This window comes from Saimiri boliviensis, chromosome 8, assembly GCF_048565385.1.
Source record: "Saimiri boliviensis isolate mSaiBol1 chromosome 8, mSaiBol1.pri, whole genome shotgun sequence".
In the NCBI taxonomy this organism is placed as follows: domain Eukaryota; kingdom Metazoa; phylum Chordata; class Mammalia; order Primates; family Cebidae; genus Saimiri; species Saimiri boliviensis.
Genome location: NC_133456.1, coordinates 112,982,269 through 112,992,401, shown reverse-complemented (window position 1 = coordinate 112,992,401; position 10,133 = coordinate 112,982,269). Strand labels below are relative to the sequence as shown.

Below are 10,133 nucleotides of genomic sequence, written 5' to 3'. Positions count from 1 at the left end.
TTACTTGAGTCCAGGAGTTTGAGGCTTCAGTGAGCTATGATCTTGCCGCTGAACTTAAGCCTGAGTGACAGAGCAAGACCTGGTCTCAAAAAAGTGGAAATAAAAATAAGAAAAGCAAAGATGTGAATAGGATATAAAATCATACATCAAAGTTGAATGTAAGGCCAGGCGTAGTGGCTCACACCTGTGATCTCAGCACTTGGGAGGCTGAAATGGGATGATTGCTTGAACCTGGGTGTTTGAGACAAAGCTGGGCAACATAGAAAGGCCTCATTTCAATTTAAAATAAATAAATACATAAAAATGAAAAAACAAAAAAAGAATTGAAATTTTGTAGCAAAGAAAACATACATAGAAAATAGTGAGAAGTTAACATCAGAGAGAGAGAGAGAGAGAGGCTTTTCTAGCCGACTTTCAGCTTACATCCATATGAGCAAGCAAGGCACATCTCATTGAGAGCCAGCTTCAGAGGACAGCAGTTGTACTTACTACCACTAGTAGCAGTAGCTCAAGTGTGGAAACCATAAAGAAGACCCTTAGTTGTAAAACTCTGATTTTCAGATGAAAACCATCGCTGTGCTGGGTGTGGTGGCTCACACCTGTAATCACAGCACTTTGGGATGCTGAGGTGGGTGAATCACTTGAGGTCAGTAGTTCGAGACCAGCCTGCCCAACACTGTGAAACCCCGTCTCTACTGAAAAAAAAAAAAAAAGTTAGCAGGGCACAGTGGTGGACACCTGTAGTTCCAGCTACTCAGGAGGCTGAGGCAGGAGAATCACTTGAACCTGGGAAGTGGAGGTTTCAGTGAGCTGAGATGGTGCCATTGCACTCCAGCCTGGATGACTGAGCGAAACTCCATCTTAAAAAAAAAAAAAAAAACGATCACTGCCTTCCTTCTGCTTGAGCTAGGTGCCATAGTGTGCTCTCTGACGTTGGGGAAGGGACAAAAGCCCTGCCTGCCCACCTTCTTAGGCGGCAGATGCACTGGCAAGATGGCAGCTTTCCTCTTATGGTTTATGGTTCTCCTTCTTCCTACCTGGGGGCCAGTGAGCAGGCTAAAGAACGAAGATGAGCAGAAGGGTCAGGCCCGCGTTGATCTGGGGTCTGAAGCAGTCTGCAGCCTCAGAGCGACGGCAAAATGCATCACGTTTCACTGAAGTGCTTCATGCGGTTGGTTGCCCAAACCACCACTGTATTTGGGAAAAGAAGCTAAGTTTGATGGACTTGCTCAATTCGTGAAACTGTTTCGAGCCTGTGGGGCACAGCTTTCCCCTCTGTTTCTGGTATCTCTAACTGCACTGATCAGCAGGGATGGCTTTGATTTGCATAATATAAGAAGGAAGCAGCTCAATAAAAATGCACTTAGTTCTGTGTCTTTACATGAGTGGCTAACAAATTAGCGCAAGGGAAGCTTTTGCAAATGAGAGATTAAATTTCCTTGTTTATGTTGGAAATCTCCCTTGGTCTCTGTCAGCAAATGTGCTATAACATTCTTTCCGTGCTGGGCAGCTTTCAGTTCGTTTGTTATTTTTATTTCTTTTGTTCTTGCTGTTAGCCTTCAGAGTGACCATCTCTCTGGTGTAGATAGACACTCTAGTCCGGGCTTAGGGAAGGCTTCCTGGGGGCCGGGGGTGGGAGCGGAATGGGGGGAGGATTGACAGACGACCTACGGGATGCTAGGTGCCGTTTGAATTTCAAATAAACACGCAGAGTTTATTTTTTTCAGTATAAGTATGTCCCAAACATTGCATGAAAGGTACTTATACTGAAAAGGGTACTATCGTTTTTCTGAAATTCAGATGGGACTGGGTGCCCTGTGTTTGTATTTGTTAAATTCGGCAGCCGCAGAGCCCCTTGGGAGGGGAGGAAGAACTTCTGGGCCTGAGGCTGTAGGGAGGGAGCTGCTCTTCCCACTGGTTTTTTCTTTCCCTAGCAGAAAGAAGATTAGGTATTAAAAAATAATAATAATAAACTCCCTTCCCCCCCCCCCTTTTTTTTTTAATGGGGATAGGGTCTCGCTGTTGCTCAGGCTGGTCCCAAACTCTTGGCTTCAAGAGATCCACTCACCTCAGCCTCCCAAAGTTTTGGGATTACAGGCATGAGCCAGTGCACCAGGCCTTAGAGCAGGTTTTAAGTCAAAGCTGGCCCTTACTTTTTTTAGGGACCAGGGTGAGGACAGTGAGTCATTGGCTTAGGTACAAATCCAGTAATGGAGATAAAGAATATTTTAATGCAATATTTAAAAAATTGGAAATGAATGCTTCTGTCTTTATTTTAAGAATTTCGTAATTTGTTCATCATTAATCTTTGGTGTGGTGGTGTGCACCTGTAATCCTAGGTATTTGTGAGTTTGAAGTGAGAGGATTGCTTAAGCCCAGGAATTCAAGGTTGTAGTGAACTATGATTGTGCCACTGCACTCCAGACTGGGTGACAGAGTAAGATCTCAATTCATAAAAAGTAAGATGCTCCAATGTTATATTAGTTGATTGTTATATATGCATGAGATAAACACTTTTTAATAATACAAATACTTGGAATATTTAGTGTGATAGTTTTATTTGTCTTTGTGTTCCACGATATTTAGAAATCCCGATAGCTGTGGTTTATGCATTCAATTCATGGTTGATGCAGGCAAACCCAGTGTTTCAGACTTGCCACATGGAATAAATGGAGCCCAATGTCAGTCAGTTATGTTGCCCATGTGGCTGAGAAAGACATGCATTGTTCACGTAATAATCATGTGTACACACACACAAGGGATATGTGCACATGCACACACACATACACACAGACTCTCCCCCTCTCTCTTTCTCTTTCCTTCTGATACATAAAGATTTAAAAGCAGAGATTAGGCTACTCTGGGCACTTACCCTAAAAAAGAATAAGTACTACTCTGGTGTAGTCCTGCTCTTCAAGGGGAAGTTTTACTAAAAAAAAAAAAAGCCACTAATAAAAATAAATGCAAAATAAAAGTAGAGATTAGGAGATTAAAAATGTGAGAGGGGGCTTAAAAGAGTGGGCGAGGGATGCTTAAGAAATACAGAAGAAAGGTTGGGGCGGCATTGGCGTTAAATGAATGAATGAATAAATGGAATGAATGAATGAGGGAGGGAGGGAGAAAACAAAGACTCCCTTGGGCTCCATGAAGCACAGTGCAAGGAATACGATGAGGCCTTATTCCACGTGGCAGGTCTAAAATGTTGGGTGGTGGCAGAAGCTCTTCCATCTCCTAGCCCAGTGCTCCAGTAGTGGTGAATAATTCGCATTCTAGTTACTGCCTTTATTTTTGCATAATTTACTATCTCCGTGGCATTCTGAAGAAGAGTGATCAACTGCCCTATTTAGAAAGCAGAGCTATCTCAAAAATAAATCTGATGGACAGTATTTTAGTGGATTACATGCATTGAATTTAGGAGTTTGTAAATGAGCAAGAGTAGGAGTCTCTTAATGAACAATTTCACCATCATGAGTTTATCCTAAGAAACTTGATTGTGAATTTTAGCAAAGAGTAACTGACATTGATGTTTTCTGTAAAACTGTTTCCAGCAGCAAAGACTGCACACTACCTAAACACAATAGATGAATTGTTAACTAAATTATGAAACAATTATACAATGAAATTGTGTACGGTCATTAAACATTCACATCGTAAAAGGATATTTAACAATGTGGGGAAATGTCCATCTTATAGATTGTTAGATAAATAGATTACATGAGAATGAATGAAGTATGATCATTAAAAACCTTGATCGTGTATCTAATCTATGTATATCATCTATCTAATTGTACATAATCTTCATATATATCCAGTCTATATAGAAAAATGATATAAAGGAAAGAAAAACCTAGGTTCTAAAACAAAATGTTGACAGTAACAGTTTCACTGGCTGGTGGGATTTTAGATGATTTCATTTTCCTTCACAGTTTTCACTGTTTTTTTTTTTTTTTTTTTTTTTTTTTTTTTTTTTTTAATAAACATGCTACTTTCCTAGTTTTGGATAAATTAAAACCATTCACTTTTTAAAAACATCCAGATTGTAAAATAATTATGTGGAAAATGGTCTCACTACATGCGTGGCTATGTATTTGTCATGCCTAAAAAATAGATCATAAATAAATACAACAAAATGTATATAGTGTCTATAGGTGATAAAATCGCAGGTGATTCATACTTTTTTTTTTTTTTTTACATTTTTTTTTTGGGCCCAAAACATATACTTCTGAAATCAGAAAGAAAATACAGTGAAAGGAATTGACCGGTAGCTGCGGCTCATGCCTATAATCCCAGCACTTTGGGAGGTCAAGGCAGGCAGATCACCTGAGGTCAGGAGTTTGAGACCAGCCTGGTCAACATGGTAAAAGTCCATCTCTATTAAAAATGCAAAAATTAACCAGGTGTGGTGGCAGGCACCTGAAATCCCAGCTACTTGGGAGGCTGAGGCAGGAGGATTGCTTGAACCTGGAGGTGGAGGTTGCAGTGAGCTGAGATTGCATCATGGCAATCTAGCCTGGGTGACAAGAGCAAAATTCTGTCTCAAAAAAAAAAAAAAAAAAAAAAAAAAAGTACAATATAAGGAATCGATGAGTAACATTTGGAAAAAGAAAGACATTTAAATTACATGTAATAACATTCTTTCGGCATCTTTTAGTGAAAGACCCTTAAGATGCAATTTCTGTCTTTTCTAGATAGGGTCTCACTCAGTCACCAGGCTAGAGTACGGTGGTGTGATCAGGACTCACAACAGCCTCAACCTCCTGGGCTCAGATGATGCTCCCGCTTGCCTCTCAAGTAGCTCAGATTACAGTTGTGTGCCACCAGGCCCAGTTAATTTTTTGCATTTTTTGTAGAGAAGTAGTTCCTGCATGTTGCTCAGGCTGAACTCTCGGGCACAAGTGATCCTACCCTGGGCCTCCCAAAGTGTTGGGATTACAGGCGTGAGCCGCTTCACCCTGCCTTAAGATGCAATTTCATATGAAATTTGCTTGTAATAGATAATGCAAACTCTCAAAGTCATTCTTACACATGGATCACTGTAGACACTTCTGTTTACTGCCTTTCTGCCAGATGTTTCTCCATCTCATAGATAGTGGCCAGCTAAATTTTCTGAAGCACACAAATACCACCATGCTGCACCCCTGTTCAAAAACCTATAAATTCCTATGATGGTCAGAATCAACTCCAGCCTTTTTTGCCCATTGTGAAGTCCCTTCACTGTCTTGTGGCAATCTGTTTTCCTGTCTGTCCTTCCAGACTCCACAATATTCATTGATTCATCAACCCATATTTAATGAATTCTTATTTCATGTAGGACACCATGTGAGGTGCTGACATACATAATTTGTTCTCGTCAAACTAGACAATTCAGCTTTCTCATCTGTGATTTGTGGTTAGTCATCTCTGTGTTTTCTCCCAGGCTGTTTTGTTTTTACGAAAGTTCTTTCTTCCATTTCTGCTTTTCAAATTCCACCCTTTCTGTGAGTCCCAGCCCAGGTGGCACCTACTAGTTCCAGGTGGTGATGGCTATATTTTTCTGAATAATTCCTTCTTTGTACATTTCTTACAGCTCTCTCCACACACTGTTTTTTACTTTAGCAGGCAGAGAATTTAAGTCGTGCAGGGACCAGCCTGCTTGGGACAGGGTGGGGCTGGGGAATGGTTGGGTGGAGATGGGGAGCCCCCCAGAGAGGGGCATATATCAGAATCATGGTGGACAGAGCCTGTGGTGGTTTAAAATAGCATATTAAAATAATCATTACCTCCTGTTTATTTTTTAGGTTAGTATGACATTTATTTGGACCTTTTAAATGAGAGTATCAAAAGGTACATGAATTAAAAATGGGGAGCCACACTGCTTGCTGGGATTGTGTGAGTACCTCTATAGCTGCTGATTAAATGAATGTAAAATAATACATGAAAACTACTTTTTTGGTGGGGTGCAATGGCTCATACCTGTAATCCCAGCACTTTGGGAGGCTGAGGCTGGCAGATCACGAGGTTAGGAGTTCAAGACCAGCCTGGCCAAGATGGTGAAACCCTGTCTATACTAAAAATACAAAAATTAGCTGGGCATGATGATGGGTGCTTGTAATCCCAGCTACTCAGAAGGCTGAGGCAGGAGAATCGCTTGAACCCAGAGGTGGAGGTTGCAGTAAGCTGAGATTGTGCCATTGCACTCCAGCCTGGGTCAGAGTGAAACTCTGTCTCAAAAATAAAAAAAATAAAAAAAGAAAACTACTTTTTACGTAGTTAACGTAAGGCCTGCACTCTTGGTGTTGCACATTCTATGGATTTCAACAAATGCCTAACAACATGAACCCACCATTGTAGCATCATACAGAATGGTTTCATTGCCCTAAAAATCCCGTGTGCATAGACTATTCATCTCTCCCTCCCCCCAAGCCTCTGGAAACTACTGATTTTTTTTTTTTTTTTTTTTTTTTTTTTTTTTAGAAATGATCTCACTCTGTCGCCCAGACTGGAACGCAGTGGTGAGATCATAGCTCACTGCCGTCTTGAACTCCTGGGCTCAAGGAATCTTCCTGGTTTAGCTGAGTTTTTTTGATTTTCAGTAGAGATGGGGTCTTGCTATGTTGTGCAGGCTGGTCTCAAACTGCACTCTAGCGATCCTCCTGCCTTAGGCTCCCAAAGTGTTCAGATTACAGGCGTGAGCCACTGTGCCTGACCTACCACTGACCTTTTCACTGTCTCTATGGGTTTGTCTTTTCCAGAATGTCATATGCTTTGAATCATATAATATGTAGACTTTTTAATACTGGTTTCCTTCACTAAGTAATATGCATTTAAGTTTCTTCTACAACTTTTGGGGTTTGATAGCTCATTTCTTTTCAAACTAAATAATATTTCTTTGGATGTACCAGAGTATATTTATGCACTCATTTACTGAAGGACATCTTGGTTGCTTCCAAATGTTGGCAATCATGAAAAAATCCATGTGCAGTTTTCTGGGTAGACACCAGTTTTCAACTCCTTTGGACAAATACCGAGGAGCACGATTTCTAGATCACAGGGTAAGAGTAGGTTTAGTTTTGGAAGAGATCGCCAAACTGTCTCCCAAGCCTGCTGCTCCACATCCCCTCCTGCATTTCATGTTGTCCATGTTCCGGATTTTGGTCATCCTAGTAGGTATAATAGGTGTGGAGTGGGAGCTCACTGTTGTTTAATTTGTGTTTGCCTGATGATATATGATGAGGAGTATGTTTTCATATGCTTATTTGCCATCTGTAGCTCTTCTTCAGTGACATGTGTATCTAGATTTTTTGCCCATTTAAAAATTGGACTTTTTGTTTCCTTATGGAAGAAATATTTTTGATCACAGTTTGCCCATGTGTAATGGGAAGTAAGTTCCAACCAATGCTCCAGTGATGTAAAAGTGACACTGTCCAACGGTAAGCCGCGTAGAGGTGACACTGTCCAACACTGACTCAGGTAGAGGTGACACTATTTAACACAAACTCAGGCAGAGGTGACACTGTCCCAACACTGACTCAGGTAGAGGTGACACTATTTAACACAAACTCAGGCAGAGGTGACACTGTCTGAAACTGACCCTGTAGAGGTGACACTGACCGTGACCGATTTGCTGAAAACGACAACTTCTTCCAAAGCAGCATTTTGAGAAGTGAATCCTAATGATAGTTTTTTATTTCCACCACAACTTGGCTCTTCTTTCACTCTCTGTCCTTTGTGTGACCATGTAGCTGGGTGGAAACACAAAGGCTGAATGCACCTTCCTCAGAGGTGAGTGTCCAGACTCTGTCACTGATTCTTTGCCTGGGCTCCCCTGCACCCTTCTGTCCACCTCGCCGGGTCACCCCTTGCTTGGCCGAGTCATCCTCATCCTCCAGGAGGCCCTTGCAGACACTTTCTTTCCAATACCAGATTAGGGACCTTCTTTGGAACTTTCCATCCTGTCCTTCAGCTGACAAAGTGCCTCTGACAGGGTCTTGGTGACTACTGTCCTTGCCGTGGGACCCAGGTTCAGTAGCCACCAACAGCACATTAGATTCTGGGACTCTGTCTTGCTTACTTTGGTATCCTCAATGTCTAGTAGACATGAAATCGATCGAAAATCTAAATTGAAAGAATATCTGCAGCAGATATTTATTGCACATCTGCGTCCTTGGAATTGTCCTATTAGCTTTGGAGAGCTTCACAAAAAAAATTCCGAAGATTCCTACCCGCTGGGATTTTACATAATGACTATTTGAACAGATGAATATGGATTAAAATTGCAGAGGGAGAAGATGGATCCTTATGTTAATTTATTCACAATATTACCATGAATTTGCAAGACTGAAAATGTAAACACGTCTCCATATCCTTTTGCAGATTGGTAGCTCATTTCCCTTTAGCACAGATATATGTTATCTATCTATCTATCTATCTATCTATCTATCTATCTATCTATCTTAGAAATGGGATGTTGCTATGTTCCCCAGACTGGACTCCAATTCCTGGGCTCAAGCAATCCTCCTGCCTTAGCCTCTCTCAGTAGTATCCTGTGGTCACTGACATGGGTTTCTCCATGTTGGTCAGGCTCATCTCAAACTCCTGACCTCAGGTGATCTGCCTATCTATCTATCTATCTATCTATCTATCTATCTATCTATCTATCTATCTGTCTATTTGTCTATCTATCTTTCTAGCTATCTATCGAATATCTATATCTATCTATCTCTATACAGATCTATATAGAGATATCTATATAGATGGAGATAGATAGATATTAGACAGATAGTCGAATATCCCATACTTCCAAAGTGCTGGGATTATAGGTGTGAGCCCCCACTCCCAGCTGCACATCTTAGTTCTTAGCACTTTCAAGCATCTCTGGCATTCTTTTGCTGCATTATTAGTAGCCCATCTTTTCTCCATCTTTGTTACTGTTCCATTGCCTTGATTTTGTTCTACCTTCTAAACTTCAGGACAGTGTGCCTAAGCCAAAGGGGATTTCTACATGGTAAAAGTGATTGATCACCATCAAATCACAATAGAAATATTGTACCTACTGCAAAAGAAAAAAATGTAAGTGGAATATATTCAAGAATTTGAGCACTGTGGTGTTTCTGGTTTCAACATGGTCACCTAAGCTGTTTGGTGAAACTTCTTCCACGTTTCTCCATCCCTCCAGGTGTTTTTTTCTGAACCCGGATGTGATACATTAAAGGACCTGACAGAAAAAGAATGGAAGACATTCTAAAATGTCTAAGCATACAGTGAAGGATGCGCATAGCATCCACCAACCCTCAATATCTGGTGGAGAAACTCATTCAAACACGAATCTATGAGTCCAAGTCCTGGAAAGAGGAGTGCTTTGGACTTACGGCTGAACTTGTAGTTGATAAAGCCACAGAGTTAAGGTTTGTGGGTGGCAACATAAAATCAACACCATTTCTGTGTTTAACTTGAAGTTGCTTCAGATTCAACACAAGAAGCATGTCATTGTAGACTTTATAAAAAATGAAGATTTCAAGTATATACACATGTTGGGGGCCCTTTCCATGAGGCTGACGGGCCCTGCAATTGATTGCTACAAGTACTTGGAGACTTTGTGCAATGACTATTGAAAAATCAAGAGCCAGAACTGAAATGGGGAGTTTGAATTGATGCCTTCGATGAGTTTATTGATGAACGATTGCACAGTGAGAGAGTCAGTGATCTCGTTCTGCCCGGCTACAGAAACGCTATGTATTAGCGTTTTTCTCTCCTGTAGGCTTTTACCTGGAGCCTTGCCACCTCTTGGTCTGCCTGTGTGGTGTTTTCTTTCCTCTTTAATCTCCAAATGATGCAGCTTCATGCTCTGGACAGGAAAGAGGCCAGCATTAGGGTGAATGTCAGAGAAAGCCAGAAAGGAGAAGGGGAGTTCTTTCAAGTCAACACATGATAGGCTTCCACACCATGGAAATGAGGCTCCCCACTACCACTGAAAAGATGATTTCTCACGGTGTTTGCCCACCAAAGGGGTCTGTGCAAACGCTGGTGTTGATGCAGTTCTGAGTGGGTTCTGCTTTCACTTACGTGACTTCCACCATTTTCCAAATACTGCCTCATTCTTGCCTCTTGGATCCAGAGTTAGCCATCACAATGAGACTGCGTGGGTGACCTTAATA

General features: G+C 41.3%; 1 pseudogene; it reads left to right on the top strand.

The window, feature by feature from the left end:
- The first annotated feature begins 9,224 nt into the window (after positions 1–9,224).
- Positions 9,225–9,798, top strand: LOC101047106 (pre-mRNA-splicing factor 38A pseudogene; annotated as a pseudogene).
- The last annotated feature ends 335 nt before the right edge of the window (positions 9,799–10,133 follow it).